Genomic DNA, 15,405 nt, shown 5'->3' with positions numbered 1-15,405 from the left:
CCTGCAACAGACGGCCTTGGGCATTTGGACTTTGACAGAGGCGTCTTGGTCCATCAACCACTTGGAGTTATGGGCGATTCGTCTGACCCTTTGGGAGTTTGTCTCTTCTCCTCGGTTGCCCAGTTCGAGTTCTTTTGGACATGCGATGGCGGTCGCCTATGTAAACTGTCAGGGGGGCACCAGGAGTGCACCCCTAGCGTGCGAGGTGGCTCTGATCTGCTGTTGGGCAGAGACTCATTTCTCTTTCTTGACAGCGGCTCATATAGCAGGGTCACAGAATGTGCATGCGGACTTTCTCAGTTGCCACCAGTTGGAGCCGGGGGAGTGGACGCTCACCCCTCTAGCCTTCGATCAGATAACTGCCTGTTGGGGGATGCCAGAGATGGACTTAATGACCACCACATTCAATGCGAAGGTTCCCCGTTTCTTCAGCAGGGGATGAGAGCTGGGCACAGAAGGCATTGATGCCCTTCTTCAACTTGGCCCAGGGGCCTGCTCAATGCCTTTCCCCCATGGCCAATGGTGGGTAGGTTACTGACTCACTTTGCCAGTCATCCTGGTCGATTGGCCCAGACGACCCTGGTACGCTGATATGATCAGGCTTCTGTTCGATTGTCCATTTCTGCTACCAGCGCAGGATGGTCTCCTGCTGCAGGGGCCGATCACGATGGAGGATCCCTCCCCCTTTGGTCTTACGGCCTGGCCCTTGAAAGAGCGAGGTTGAGAAGAAAAGGGTATCTGGACGCGGTTATCGCTACGATGCTGTAGGCTCAGAAAAGATCCACCTCGATAGCTTATGCTACTAGGGTGTGGCGTACCTTCGATTCGTGGTGTGCGAGTTTGGGATTGTCAGCGGCTTTGGCTTCAGTATTGGTTATCCTCGCATTTCTTCAGGAGGCTGTACAAAAATCACTCTTGTTGAGTTCTCTTAAGGTGCAGGTGGCAGCTCTGGCATGTTTTAGAGGCTGGCTTCAGGGGGCGTTCATCGCCTCCCACTCAGATGTGGTTCATTTCTTGAGGGGCGTAAATTGTTTGCGCCCTCCTCACGTGCCAGTTCTGCCATCCTGGAACCTTAATCTAGTTCTCAAAGTGCTTCAGTGTTCTCCTTTCAAACCCTTATCAGGGATTACGATTAAGGATCTCACTTTGAAGGCGATTTTCCTAGTAGCCATTACTTCCGCTTGGAGAATTTCAGAGTTGCAGGCCCTTTCTTGCAGAGACCCCTTCCTGCGTTTTACGGAGGCGGGGTGTATCGATTAGGACAGTTCCTTCGTTTTTGCCCAAGGTGGTTTCTCATTTCCATTTGGGGCAGTCCCTGCATTTGCCGGCCTTCTGCCGGGAAGGTTATCCTGAGCAATTCCAGGCTCTTTGCTGCCTCGACGTGAGACGGGCTCTTCTCAGGTATTTGGAGGTGGCAAATGAATTTTGTCTTTCTTACCATCTCTTCGTCCTTTTTGGAGGCAGTAAGAAGGGTCATATGGTGTCCAAGGCCACCATAGTCTTTGGTTGCGGGAGGCTATCTCTTCGGCATACGTGGCATTGGGCAAGCATGCCCCTTTGCAAGTTTGTGCTCATTCTACATGAGCTCAAGCTTCCTCTGCACAAGTGCGTACCTCGGTTACATTTTTTCCATGACGAGGTTCCTCCTGTGCTCCTTGTTCTGGCTTAGGAAAGAGTTCTTCTCACAGTGATTTTTCGCGTATTTTTTATTTATTTTCTTAAAAAATAAAAAACCCAACCCCCCCTTTTTTTCTAAATCCTCAGTCTTTTTTGTCCAATTTTTAAGTTTCCTTTCTTTTTTAACGTGGCCGGCTTTCTCCTTATTTTTGTGCCCCTTTTTATTGGCACAATCAAGTCTCTTGATTTCACAGGAGCCGTTTTTCCTTCTGTGCCATTGGACACCCAGCGGCTTCAAACGTTGTACTTGGTGCAACCGGACCATCTCAGGTACCGATGCCCATTCCTGGTTTATCCAGAGCCTTGGGCTCGACCACAGCCCAGCTGCTTCTGCTCTGTCTTGGTATGAAGAAGCGGACCCAAGTAGCTCAAGAAGCCCAACATGAGAAACATTTTGGGGCTCGGTCTGGTCCTTCGATGTCGGTATTGACATCAATACCAACGGCGGCATTGATGTTGACATCGAGGGAAGCATTGACGTCAGGAGCAGAGGTAATGGCTGCTGGGAGCAGTGAGGTGTCGAGTGGGTCTCCACCTGTCTCGAGGCCTCCTGTTATGCAGGCCCTGGACCCGACCCCGAGGAGACGTGAGGATTCCACGTCATCCTTGTCGGCACTGAGGAGCCTCAGTGACGGGCATCGAGCGAAGGCGAAGAAGCACCGTCACCGATCGCCTTTGACACATGGTGCTGGGAGCTCTGGTGCATCGAAGGATTCAGCACGCAAGAAGCATCGGCGCTGAGAGGATCGCTCCCCCTCCATACAGGAGGTGCCGATGCGTTGGCCTCTTAGCAGCCCGGTACCTGCACCTGAGCCTCTGGCAGATTCTGCCACCGGCTGATCCACCAACCCCGCAGCCTTCTCCGATGGCGACTCTCAACAAGCGCATCCGGGCCCTGCTTCCAGAACTTCTGGAAGGAATGCTGCACCAGTCTTCTTCGGTGTCAGGGGATGTTTGTGCCTTCCGTGCAGTCTGCTGCAGCGGCGCCTGGCCCCTTCACCTGCGTTGAGGTCCCTGTCCTCGGTGCCGCTTGCGGCGCCAGTGTTGGCTGCCACTCAGGTTGACACCCCTTCAGCGTTGGTGGAGGAAGCTTCACTGGAGTCCAGGCGGGCGTTGGCTTCTCGACAGCACCATCGAGGACGTCTTTCCTCGGCGTCGAGGCAGGTTGTTTCGGAGTTCCCTTAGGGAGGTGCTTTCCGATACTGAAGAGCAGCACTCGTGGGAATCAGAGGAAGATCCAAGGTACTTCTCCTCCAGTGAGTTCTTTGGAATACCATCTGAACCATCTCCTCCACCTGAAAGGAGACTCTCCCCCGGAGAGCCTCTCCTTTGCCTCTTTTGTTCAGGAAATGGCGGAGGCCATTCCATTCCCCGTAGATGTGGAGGATGAGCCCAGAGCTGAGATGCTCGAGGTTTTGGACTACACCTCTTCACCTAAAGAGGCAGTGACAGCTCCTCTGCATAAGGTACTCCGGGAACTCCTTATGTGGAACTGGGCGTCCCCTCTGTCTGGTACCATGATCCCTAAAAAGACTGAATCCCAATATTGGATCCACAGTGAACCTGGGTTAATGAGGTCTCAGTTACCCCATAACTCCACGGTGGTGGATTCTGCCCTCAAGAGAGTTAAGAATTCTAGGGACTATGCTTCGGCGCCCCTAGGCAAAGAAACTAGAACCTTAGACTCTTTTGGGAGGAAGTCGTATCAGGCCGCTATGCTTGCCCGTATTCAGTCCTTCCAGCTCTCCACGAGCATCCACTTGCGGAACTCGATGAGACAGCTGTCCAGTTTGGTCGATGCCCTACTACCGGAGCAGGCCGAACCTTTTCATCAGGTGGTCAGGCAGCAGAAGGCGTGTCGTAAATTCCTGGCCAGGGGCGCTTATGACACTTTTGATGTAGCATCCAGAATCTCTACTCAGGGTATAGCGATGCACAGACTCTCATGGCTCCGGGTCTCTGACCTAGACCCATCGGGCCAGCAGAGAATTGCTGATGTTCCTTGTTGGGGGGATAACCTTTTCAGAGAGAAGGTGGAAGATCTCGTTGAACAGATCAAGAAGCACACAGATGCTATGGCTTCTCTCTCCCACTGGGCGCCTTCTGCTACAACCTCCTCCACCAGGAGGTTGGGTCTAGGGGTGCTCCTTATTCCTTCTCAAGGTGTAGTTACAACTCGGCATCTCGCCAGCCTGCTCAGGATCAGACCCAGTGCGCTCATTCTCATCAACAAGCATGCACCTAAGGCCCCTGCTGCTCCCCAGCAAAAGCAAGGGACGGGCTTTTGACTGGCTCCAGCGCAGCATAGCCACAATAAAAGTGTCTGTACCGGACGACTTGCTGGTTGGGGAGGAGGTTAATATTTTTTCACCAAAGGTGGCCTCTCATAACCTCCGACCGGTGGGTTCTTCAAATAGTCTGGTTAGGATACACCCTCAATCTGGAATCCAAACCTCCAAATTGCGCACCAGGAGTTCATTGTTAGAACTCCCAGCACAAGCAGGTACTTGCAGAGGAACTCTCCACCCTTCGGTCAAACCCGTTCCACCAGGGGAAGAAGGGCTCGGATTCTATTCCAGGTACTTCCTTGTGCAAAAGAAATCGGGGGGGGGGGGGATGCGTCTCATCCTAGACCTAAGGGCCCTGAACAAATTCCTAGTCCGAGAAAAGTTCAGGATGGTTTCCCTGGGCACCCTTCTTCCCGTGATTCAGGAGAACGATTGGCTATGCTCTGTGGACTTGAAGGATGCTTACACACACATCCCGATACTCCCAGCCCATAGGAAGTATCTTTGATTTCGGCTGGGAACGCAGAATTTTCAGTATCGCGTACTGCCATTTGGCCTAGCGTCAGCTCCCAGGGTCTTTACAAAATGCCTAGCAGTAGTCGCAGCATTGCTACGCAGACTGGGAGTGCATGTGTTCCCTTATCTTGACGATTGGCTGGTGAAGAGCAGCTCGGAGGATGGTGCTCGATAGTCCATGCGGGTGACTATTCAGGTGCTGGAACTACTAGGGTTTGTAATAAATTATGCTAAGTCCCATCTCCTGTTCAGAAATTGGAGTTCATAGGAGCATTGCTAGACACAAAGACAGCTTGAGCTTATCTTCCCGAGGCACGGGCAGACAACATTTTGTCCCTGGTGTCCACTGTTCAACTGTCTCAGCAGATCACAGCTTGGCAGATGTTGAGACTTCTGGGGCACATGGCCTCCACAGTTCATGTAACACCCATGGCACATCTGCATATGAGATCAGCTCAATGGACCCTTTTTTCTCAGTGGTTTCAAGCTGCGGGGGATCTAGAGGATGTAATCATCTGTCCACCGACTTTCGGAATTCTCTTCAGTGGTGGACAATCCGATCCAATTTGACCATGGGATGATCATTCCAAATTCCTCAGCCATAAAATGTGCTGACGACGGATGCATCCTCTCTGGGGTGGGGAGCTCATGTAGATGGGCTTCACACTCAGGGAGCCTGGTCCTTCCAGGAAAAAGGTCTTCAGATCAACCTCCTGGAACTACGAGTGATCTGGAACGCTCTGAAGGCTTTCAGAGATCGGCTGTCCAACCAAATTATTTTGATTCAAACGGACAATCAGGTTGCGATGTACTACACCAACAAGCAGGGGGGGCAACGGATCTCGCCCTCTGTGTCAGGATGCCGTCCAGATGTGGCTTTGGGCGGGCCGTCATGGCATGTTTCTCCAAGTCCCTTATCCGACAGGCGTAAAAAAACAGTCTGGCCGACAGACTGAGCAGGGTAATGCAACCTCACGAGTGGTCACTCAACATGAGCATCGCCTGCATGATCTTCTGAGCATGGGGCACCCCCTAGGTGGAGCGCTTTGCCACTCAAATCAATCACAAGATCCCTCAGTACTTTTCCAGACTTCAGGCCCACGACAGACGTCAGATGCCTTTCTCCTACATTGGGGAACAGGCCTCTCTAGTAGGGAAGACTTTGCTGAAAATCAAGCAAGACCGTGGAACCATGATCCCGATTGCACCCTTCTGGCCACGTCAGATTTGGTTCCCTCTTCTTGAGTTGTCCTCCAAAGAACTGTGGAGATTGGAGTGTTTTCCAACCCTCATCACTCGGAACGAGGGGTCGCTTCTACATCCCAACCTCCAGTCTCTGACTCTCACGGCCTGGATGTTGAGACCTTAGAATTCGCCTCCTTGGGTCTTTCAGAGGGTGTGTCTCGAGGCTTGCTTCCAGGAAAGATTCCACAAAGAGGTGTTAACTCTTTCAAATGGAGGAGGTTTGCTGTCTGGTGTGACAGCACGGCCCTAGATCCTCTCTCGTCCTACTACACAGACCCTGCTTGAATACCTTCTACACTTGTCAGAGTCTGGTTTCAAGACCAATTCCGTAAGGGTTCACCTCAGTGCAATTACTGCTTATCGGCGTGTAGAGGGTAAGCCTATCTCTGGACAGCCTTTAGATGTTCACTTCATGAGAGGTTTGCTTTTGTCAAAGCCCCCTGTCAGACCAGTGTCATGGGATCTCAACATCGTTCTCACCCAGCTGATGAAAGTTTCTTTTGAGCCACTGAATTCCTGCCATCTGAAGTACTTGACCTGGAAGGTCATTTTCTTGGTGACTGTTACTTCCGCTTGTAGGGTCAGTGAGATTCAGGCCTTAGTAGTGGAGGCACCTTATACTAAGTTTCATCACAACAGGGTAGTCCTCCGCACACCCCCTAAGTTCCTACCAAAAGTGGTGTCTGAGTTCCATCTTAACCAGTCAATTGTCTTGCCAACATTTTTTCCCTGTCCTCATGCCCACCCTGGTGAAAGCAGCTTACACATCTTGGACTGCGAGAGCATATAGTAGTAGTAGTAGCAGCATTGGCCTTTTACGTGGAGCGGACAAAGCCCTTCAGACAGTCCGCCTAGTTGTTTGTTTCTTTTGATCCTAACAGGAGGGGAGTCGCCATTGGAAAACGCACAATCTCCAGTTGGGTAGCAGATTGCATTTCCTTCACTTATGCTCAAGCTTGGCTGACTGGAGGGCCATGTCACGGCTCATAATGTCAGGGCCATGGCTGCGCCAGTGGTTCATTTAAAGTCAACCACCGTTGAAGAGATTTGCAAAGCTACAACGTGGTCTTCAGTCCACACATTCACATCTCACTACTGTCTTCAGCAGGATACCCGACGCAACAGTCGGTTTGGGCAGTCAATGCTGCAGAATCTGTTTGGGGTTTAGAATCAATCCCCCTAGGCCTGTTTTATTCTGTTCCAGGCTGCACTCCCAACTAACTAGCTGTATATAGTTTCAGGTTAACCTATGTTAAGTCCCAATTGACCAATGTTTATTGTTTTGAGTGAGCCTGGATGCTAGGGATCCCCCACTTGTGAGAATAAGCAGCCTGCTTGTCCTCGAGAAAGCAAAGATACTTAACCTGTAGCAGGTATTCTCCGAGGTCAGCAGGCTGATTATTTTCACAATCCCTCCCCTTGGAGTTGTTTATCTGTTATGCTTTTTAGTTTAACTGAGGTATGCGCTTGCGCGGCGGGCGGGAAGTCAGTATGCGCATGCATGCCAGAAGACTCTAGCAAAGTTTTTCTTTTTTGCTATGGCAAAATGCCGATTCCCGCGCCGACGTGGATGTTGACCGATACGTGAGAATAATCAGCCTGCTGTCCTCGGAGAATACCTGGTACAGGTAAATATCTTCGCTGTATGGGCAACTAACTCCTTAAGATATATGAAAATATCAAAAGTTGTACTTTTCTATTTCTGATCAGAGAAGATGAGTGCTGTTCAAAGTCTTGGATCTGAAGGGCTTGTTGAAACTATTTGACAGAAAAGTTGGGGAGGGAGGGTCTACTGGAACATAATTAGATATTTCACAGAAAAGAAGGGTTATTGGTGGTTTATGAAGTTAACGTTAACTTGGACTCTTGGATGTTCATTTGTGGATATGATTTTGTAGGCTTTTACAAGATTACTGTATTATTCTGCTGCAGTTTTTTAGTTTGGGTAAAACGGTAGGGTAGCCATGTTAGTCCACTTTTAAAGGTAATAGAAATAAACCAAAACAAAGAAAATAGGATGGTACCTTTTTATTGGACTAGCTTAACAAATTTTTGTGATGAGCTTTTGAAGGTAACCCTTCAGATCAGAAATGAGCAAATGATGTATATTAGAATATATCTGTGAAAAATAAAAGCATGGTAACGTAATAAATGATGGCAGATAAAGACCTGAACGGTCCTTCCAGTCTGCCCAAGAAGATAAACTCATTTTACATGGTATGTGATACTTTATATGTATACCCGAGTTTGATTTGTCCTTGCTATTCTCAGGGCACAGACTGTAGAAGTCTACCCAGCACTGTTCTTGTACAAAACGTTCTGAAGCTAATGTTGAAGCCCCTTAAAATTTACACTCCAGCCCATCCATATCCAGTTATGATCAGGGCGTAGACCGTAGAAGTCTGCCCAGCACTGTTTTGCTTTCCAATTACCAGTGTTGCCACCCAATCTCTGCTAAGATTCCGTAGATCCATTCCTTCTAAACAGGATTCCTTTGTGTTTTTCCCATGCATGTTTGAATTCCATTACAGTTTTCATCTCCACCACCTCCTGCAGGAGGCCATTCCACGTATCTACCACCCTTTCCGAGAAAAATACTTCCTGACATTATGGAAAGCATTCCAATGACTGTCTCATGGGGAAGGTAGAGGTGGGTGAGGAACAGGGAGAAGATGGATGGGTGATCAGAGGGTGACAAAGCAGTATAATTTTAGGGTTTTTAATATCATGGGAAACCCAGAAGTCCTGCCTGGTGGGTGCCAAAATATTAAATCATTTTAACTTCAAACATTTTATGTTTCTGAATTGTTTTGAAATGTTCTTTTAGTATTGTCTTTATAAAGTCTTTAGTTCAGTGTTCTGGTCTGGCTAAATGCTGTGCTACAGAGGTGTCACCCTGGTTGGCACTATAGTTTTTGATGTGGTGTCTGTGTAGATTCAGTCTCGTCTTAAGCATTTTGTCCTTTTCTCCAGCTTAGCATCCTTCTTCATATCTTTTGCACTGAATAATATACACTACGTTTGAAGAAGAGCATGTATAAGATCCCCTGTATGCTGAATGTTTTTCCCATGGAAGTTTACTGTGGGGTCCTGTGATGTGTTGGCATAGTTTACAGCTTGATATCTTGCAGGGACATGTGCCATTCTCTCTTTCAGTTTCTACTAGGAGTTCACTTATTTTTGTTTCAGATTTGGTAGTGGTTGGAAGGCCAGCACAAGAATGCCCCTTGTAGCGACATACAATCCAGAGCTAGAAAAACTGAGAAGAATTATAAAATATCTCCAGGAGGATGAATTATTGAAAGAGATATTTGAGCTCTATCTATGCTGGCCTTCCTGACAACCACCAAATCTTTCATGAAAAATTAGTGAAAACAAATCTCCCAGTAGAAAGTGAAAAAGAGAATGGCACACATCCCTGCAAGATATCAAGCTGCAAACTATGCTGACACATCACAGGACCCCACAGTGACACAATGGGAAAAATATATGGCATTCAGGGATCCTACATGTGCTGTTCTTCAAATGTAGTTTCTCACCCTCCCTCCCTACCCACCCCTACCTTCCCCTTGAAACTGTCATTGGAATGTTTGTTTCACAGATATATTCAGATATGTCATTTGCTCATTTCTGAATTTCTGATCTGAAGGGTTACCTTTGAAAGCTCATCAAAAAATGTATTGCTAGTCCACTAATAAAGGTATCTTCTTTTCTTTTCTTTCTATTTATTGCCTTTAGATTGGAAATCGTATACAGTAATGTGAACGAAAGGTGGAAAAATGTGCTGTCAAGGAAAATGTGACACTTTAATAAGCTTCAGTGCTTTCCAATTTTAAAGTTGTTGAATTTTCCTTAGTTGGGTAACATTTGAGGAACTGATCTATTTAAAACATATATTTGAAAGAAATTTTGGAAGTTCAAGACTTTGCTTCCACCACTTATATCACCTTATCCCTTGCCTGTAAGGAACAAATGTAGATCTGTACTCTTAGGGGCATAGGTTCAGGGACTGAGCTTTGGAAATATTTCTTTGGAGGATATTTTGTAGGGTGTAGAGTCGGCGGAAAAGCTAGTTGATGACTTTTTATTGTTGGAATCAGACCGACTGGGTTTTAACATTTTTTCCCTTGAAAAAAATGTTGGGGTTCAAGTTGAAACTTTTCCCATTTATAAAAATCCTTTGAAACCAGTGTCTGTGTCAGTAATTCTTCTCATTAAGATTGCAAGCTCTACTTTTCTTTCTTAATCCTTCTTGTAAATGCAAGATAATATCTTTGAAATATTTTTTTCTTTCCAACTCAATGGAAGTTGGAAATAATTATACAAAAAGAACCCGAGAATGTTTGAACACCTTTCTGCCTGGGACAAAATTATCTGAAAATTTGGCATCAAATTGAATGGAGGGGGAAGGGAGAGCTGAGGAGAGCTGTAGAAATACAAATTGGACTTTGAAGTTCCAGAGAAATACACTGGGCCATATTGTTGGAGGGCTTGAGTTCAGCTTTGGATGTGTAACACTGTACTTTGAGAATTCCTCCTTTCAAACCGCCTCCTGGGCTGGCACAGTAGAATTGTGTGGCTTAGACAAACTTTCAGCTTTACCACCCCTGTAAATTTTCAGAGCTCTATCTCATTGACTCCCCTCTCCAAGATTTTGATAACTGTAACACTTTTTTTTTTTTTTTTGCTGCTGCTTTGCACTGATTGGTTCTTATGATAGCCACACAGATTAATTTTGCTTTTTACTGCAGCTGCTTTTATGCTGCCCCCTACTCTTGCCTAATGGTATGGCTGGACCTGACCACCTCTCCCTGGTCTCTCCTCTGCCTGCACGCCAAACTTCCCCCACAAGTGTCAAACTGCAAACTGCTTCAATCTTAAAAATTGCTCCCCCACAGCTACCCCTCTGCCTTGTACACTGTTACCATCTATGAATACTGCTGCCCCACCATTAGAGCCTTGTACAGCAGCATAGTCCCTAAAAACTACTTCCTTCATATTGGGTAAGGAATTGCACCTTTTAAACTGCTCGCTCTTAGTGTTAGCTCCATTGTTCTGAGCAAATGGGTTGTTATCCCCTCCTACCAGCAGATGGAGGTAGAGGAAACAATTCTACCAGTGACATCACTGCTCTCTGGAACAATCCAGTATTTTTCTCTGCCTTCCAGGTGGTAGGTCTGCTGTTGGTGCATAACACCATTCTCTGCTGGCCGTGGCCACACAGCATGGTTGAGCCTAACTGCCGCTCCAGGTTGAGCGTGGAGCTTGGCTCTGCAGTCCCCAGTTGTACTCCTTAGTGCCACTGGGTGAGGCTCCGGCTTGGTCTCATGGGATCTCACTTGAGGGGTGCGGGTCCTATCCCCCACCCCTCTTGCCCTTTCAGCCTGTTTGGATGTCTCCCCATGGGCTTCTTTTGTAGCTCCTAGGTGCACAAAAATTTTCTAATCTGCCCTTGTCATCCTTATTCCCTATTCCATAGCGTTCCACAGATCAATCCAGAGACTTGTGGGTTATGTCCCTCTACCAGCAGGTGGAGAGAGAGAGAATTTCAGAAGTTTACTATATGTGGTCATATAGTCACCTTAACTTCAGTATTCTCTCTATCTAGCAGGTGGATGGTCATATCTGTGCGGCTCTGGATTGATTGGCTCCTGGCCTGGTCCCCTGTGTCTAGTCGAGCGTCTTGGGACTTGGGTGCACACCTGGTGGTGCCAGGTCCTTCCCTTCCTCCCCCATCAACCCCTCCTCTCTGCCTGACTGGGGTTTGTGGTTCTCACTCTCCTGACTTTAAAAGGAGTCTGAGGTTTCTTTTGCTCCTGCGTCCTCTCCTGTCTTAAAAAAAAATCTGTCTGATTTGTTTAGCATGGCAAGCTCATGCTGATTTTGCAGTATCGGCTGAATGGTGTGAGGACCGACTTGGCATGTGACAGTGATTCCCAAGGGGGTGAGTAGTCATTATCCTATCTGCACCGGTGGGGCAGAGCAAAAGCGGCTCCCAGTGTGGGAGCCACTGGGCAGCTGCAGTTTCCTGTGCTGGAGATCCACTGTACAGCCCAACTCCGTGGAGCGGTGTGCTCCTTCCCTCCCAGCTCATTTTGGTGGGCGCAGGGCAGTTGTTTTCTTGGGTGTGTGCGTGCGCTTGAGGGCACCATCTTTCTTGCCACTCCACATGGCAATGCTGAAGCCCCAGCGCTCCCCTGGGTCCTGATTTGCTAGTAATTCAGGTAGTTTTATATGTAGGCTTTTCTGAAATGTGACTGGGGAACTGGTGTGGATCACTTCCAGTTTCTTCATATTTGGTATTTAAGGGCTTCTGAGGAAGGAGGCCTTGGGCGGTTTGCAGACTCCTGTGGGGAGTCCTCGGGTCTCCCCAGCTTTGAGTCTCCCGCAGTTTTCCAGGGGCAAGGTCGGAGACCCATTAGTCCCCCGCAGCTGTTCTGTGGCAGCCAGAGCCTTAAGCTGCAGCTTGGAAAGAAAGTACTGACTATCTGAAAACTGGTAGAGATGCCTGTGCTTAACTAAGTGATTTACACTAAGAATATTTCTGGACCCTCCTTGAGGAGGTTCAGGGTGTGTGTACATCATTAATGAAAGGGAGAAAGGGGTCAGAATTAGGGATCCTACTCTAGGGTTTTCACGTTTTCCCTCATCCCCTTTCTCAGAGCATGGCAGTACAGTTTGTTTAGTTAGGCTTAGGGCTGTTGACTCTATATTTCTGTGAGAAATGTTACATTTTGAGGCTAGTGCATTCCTCTCAGGTTTCTCTCGGTCTCCATGGTAATCCTGCACCCTCTGTGCTGCCCTGGTGGCATTTGCTCTGTGTGTACTGTTTACATCAAGCTAGTTTTATTGAGGAGGGTGGGTGGCCTTTCAGCCTCAAGGTTACAGGTTCAAGGCTGGTTTTATCCTTCCTATTAGAAACTGTGGGCTCAGCTAGGTTTCCAATGGAGCATATTTTATTTCATTCTCTCTTACTGCTTGCCTGGAACAGTTATCAGAACTCTACTGTACTAAAGATTGCCCTTCTCTCTCTCTCTTTGCACATTGATACTGGCCACACCTTTGCATACTAGCCTCAGCTACCCTGGTATCTGCAGTGTACCCAGTACCTCTAATTGCTTCCTAAAAGATAAGTCCATGAGCCATTATTAAAATGGACTTGGGGAAAATCCACTGCTTATTTCTAGGACAAGCATCATAAAATGTATTGTATTATTTTGGGCACTTGCCAGGTACTTGTAACCTGGTTTGGCAACTGTTGGAAACAGGATGCTGGGTTTGATGGACCTTTGATCTGCCCCAGTATTTATTTATTTATTTATTTATTTATTTGTTTTACATTTGTATCCCACATTTTCCCACCTATTTGCAGGCTCAATGTGGCTTACATGGTACAGTAAAGGCGTTCGCCAATTCCGGTATAAACAGTTACACAGTGATGTTGTGGTAGAATGAGGTTCATGTGGAACAGACATATTAGGGAATCGTATAGAGGAATGGCAATACTTATGTACTTATCCTTATCTGGTCTTGCTGATGGTGCCGGATTGCTCCCACAGAGTGTGGTATGAGGATCTCGGGTGTTTGCTGTTGGAGGACCTGCTTTCACTGCCCAAGGGTCAGGAGTACGAGGGATAAATATATACAGGAGGGAGGAAGAGTCTGGGAGAGAGTCACGGGGTGGTGGGAAAGAAAAGGCTACTGTTTTTGGGGGGGTGGGGGTAGGAGAGAAAAAACTGCAAGGGATGACGTGGAGGAGAGAAAAGAGATATGAGAGAGGAGGCCCTGAAAATAGAGTTCAGAGCACAGACAGAGATATTTAGAGTTTGTTTTTCTCTTGGTTATTGTTACTTATGCATTTATGAACAATTATTAACTAGCCCCTGACACAGGCCAGATGTGGACAAAACATGGCCATGTTGGGCTTTTGTTTGTCTATCACCAAAAACATTTATTCACCAGTCTTCTGTGCCCTGATGCATTTTGGTGACTAATATCTTCTACTGATTTGCTTTTGTTCTGGATTTTGTAGATCGTCTGCCTTTTTTTATGGGATATTCCCTGGTATATGCAGGGTAGCAAATGTCACTCTGGCGTTCTGCCCGCTTGTTTATTGCAGCTGCAGTGGTTGATGGAACTGGGTGCATTACAAAAGGGACCTTCTGGTTGGGCAGATGCATACTGAATCGTTTCAGGGAGCACCACAACTTACACAGTGTCACTGGTAGAATTCAGTTTCTCCACCTCCATTTGCTGGTAGGAGGGGATGATAACCCGGTCATTCAGAACAGTGTGGCTGATTAGGTAAGACATTATTTCTGTTCCTCCTTGTGACTCTGGGCAAGTCACTTAAACCCTCCATTGCCCCAGGTACAAATACGCACTTGAATATAATATGTAAGCCACTTTGAATGTAGTTGCAAAAAAAAAAAAGAAAAAGCACAGCCAGTATATCAAGTCCCTTTCCCGATTAAACTCAGAAGGCCTCCACCGATACAGGCATCCATAAGACAGATTTAATACTAACACTGTTGCTCTCACACACACACGAACTCCATGAACATGCTCTGCATGTTTTCTCTGCTTGTTTCAACCCAGACCCTCTTCATTGTGACACTCATATCCATAAAACAGATTTAACACTAACACTGCTGCTGACACACAACATACATACATAGATGCGTGAAATCCATGAAATCATACTCTGCATGTTTTCTCTGCTTGTTTCAACCCAGGTCAGCTTCATTGTGACACTTCTACTTGAAGTCCATTAATTATTTTTTTTTGTCGCATTGGTACCCCTCTATTATATTGCATCTGTAATATTTTATAATCAAAAATTTTAAGTAAGGTGTATCTGAACATACATAAGATTAAGTGATCCTGTTCCATTCTGAGCCCACATTTTAGCAATGAACACAAGTTGATGCATCTGCGTACGCTTTTGTGTTCAATGGTGCTAATTAAGGGTCTCTTTTACTGAAGTGTGTAAGTCGGGCTGTTAGGGGGAGGGTGGATTTAGATGGGGAAGGGCATGGAAGACGTAATTCGTGGTGGTGGTGGTGGTGAGTGGGGGGGGGGGGGGGGGGGGTTGGAGCCATCTGCTGCCTTGTCAGGGTTCTGTGATGGGCTGGAGGATCCAGGGCCGTGTGTTGTCATGGGGTGCAGGGGATTGGATATGCGGGATGCAGTGCCCGCCTACCTTATTTGATAATGCACTATGCTACTGGATTGCTGGTAGCGCAGCTGCACTTACTGCCATCTCTTGAGGTAGAGTTAAGTTCAGTATTGCAGCCAGCCACTCCTTCACCAACCCATGTTATGCCCAGGTCACACCTTCTCCAGTATTAAGTAGCTAACAAAGGGGATTTTACTGTAGTGGCTGCCTTTTTAACACAGTAGACAGTAGCGCAGGTCCATGCTACTTCTATGGCGCATAGTAAACTCTCCATTAACTGCTTAATAGCTTAGTAAAAGGGCCCCCTAAATGTATAACACTACTAAACATATGTATAATTTGAGACAAGTATTTGTCTCAAATTATTGAGACAAAAGTATTTGTGTCCTGCTGAAAATTTACCTCATATGCTGTAAACTGATTCCTGAATAAATAGAACACTACATGTTCACTTTGTATTATCTCAATGTTTGAGTATATCATTAAACTACTATTTATCAA

At 46.9% G+C, this 15,405-nt stretch overlaps 1 protein-coding gene across 1 annotated transcript in view; it reads left to right on the top strand.

Annotated features, from left to right (window-relative positions):
* TMEM65 (transmembrane protein 65) overlaps nt 1–15,405 on the top strand; it is a 117,337-nt gene that overhangs the window by 30,905 nt on the left and 71,027 nt on the right. The window lies entirely within an intron of this gene.

This window comes from Microcaecilia unicolor, chromosome 1, assembly GCF_901765095.1.
Source record: "Microcaecilia unicolor chromosome 1, aMicUni1.1, whole genome shotgun sequence".
NCBI classification, from domain to species: Eukaryota; Metazoa; Chordata; class Amphibia; order Gymnophiona; family Siphonopidae; genus Microcaecilia; species Microcaecilia unicolor.
The sequence above is the reverse complement of the archived record's forward strand: the minus strand, read 5'-3'. Positions and strand labels throughout refer to the sequence as shown.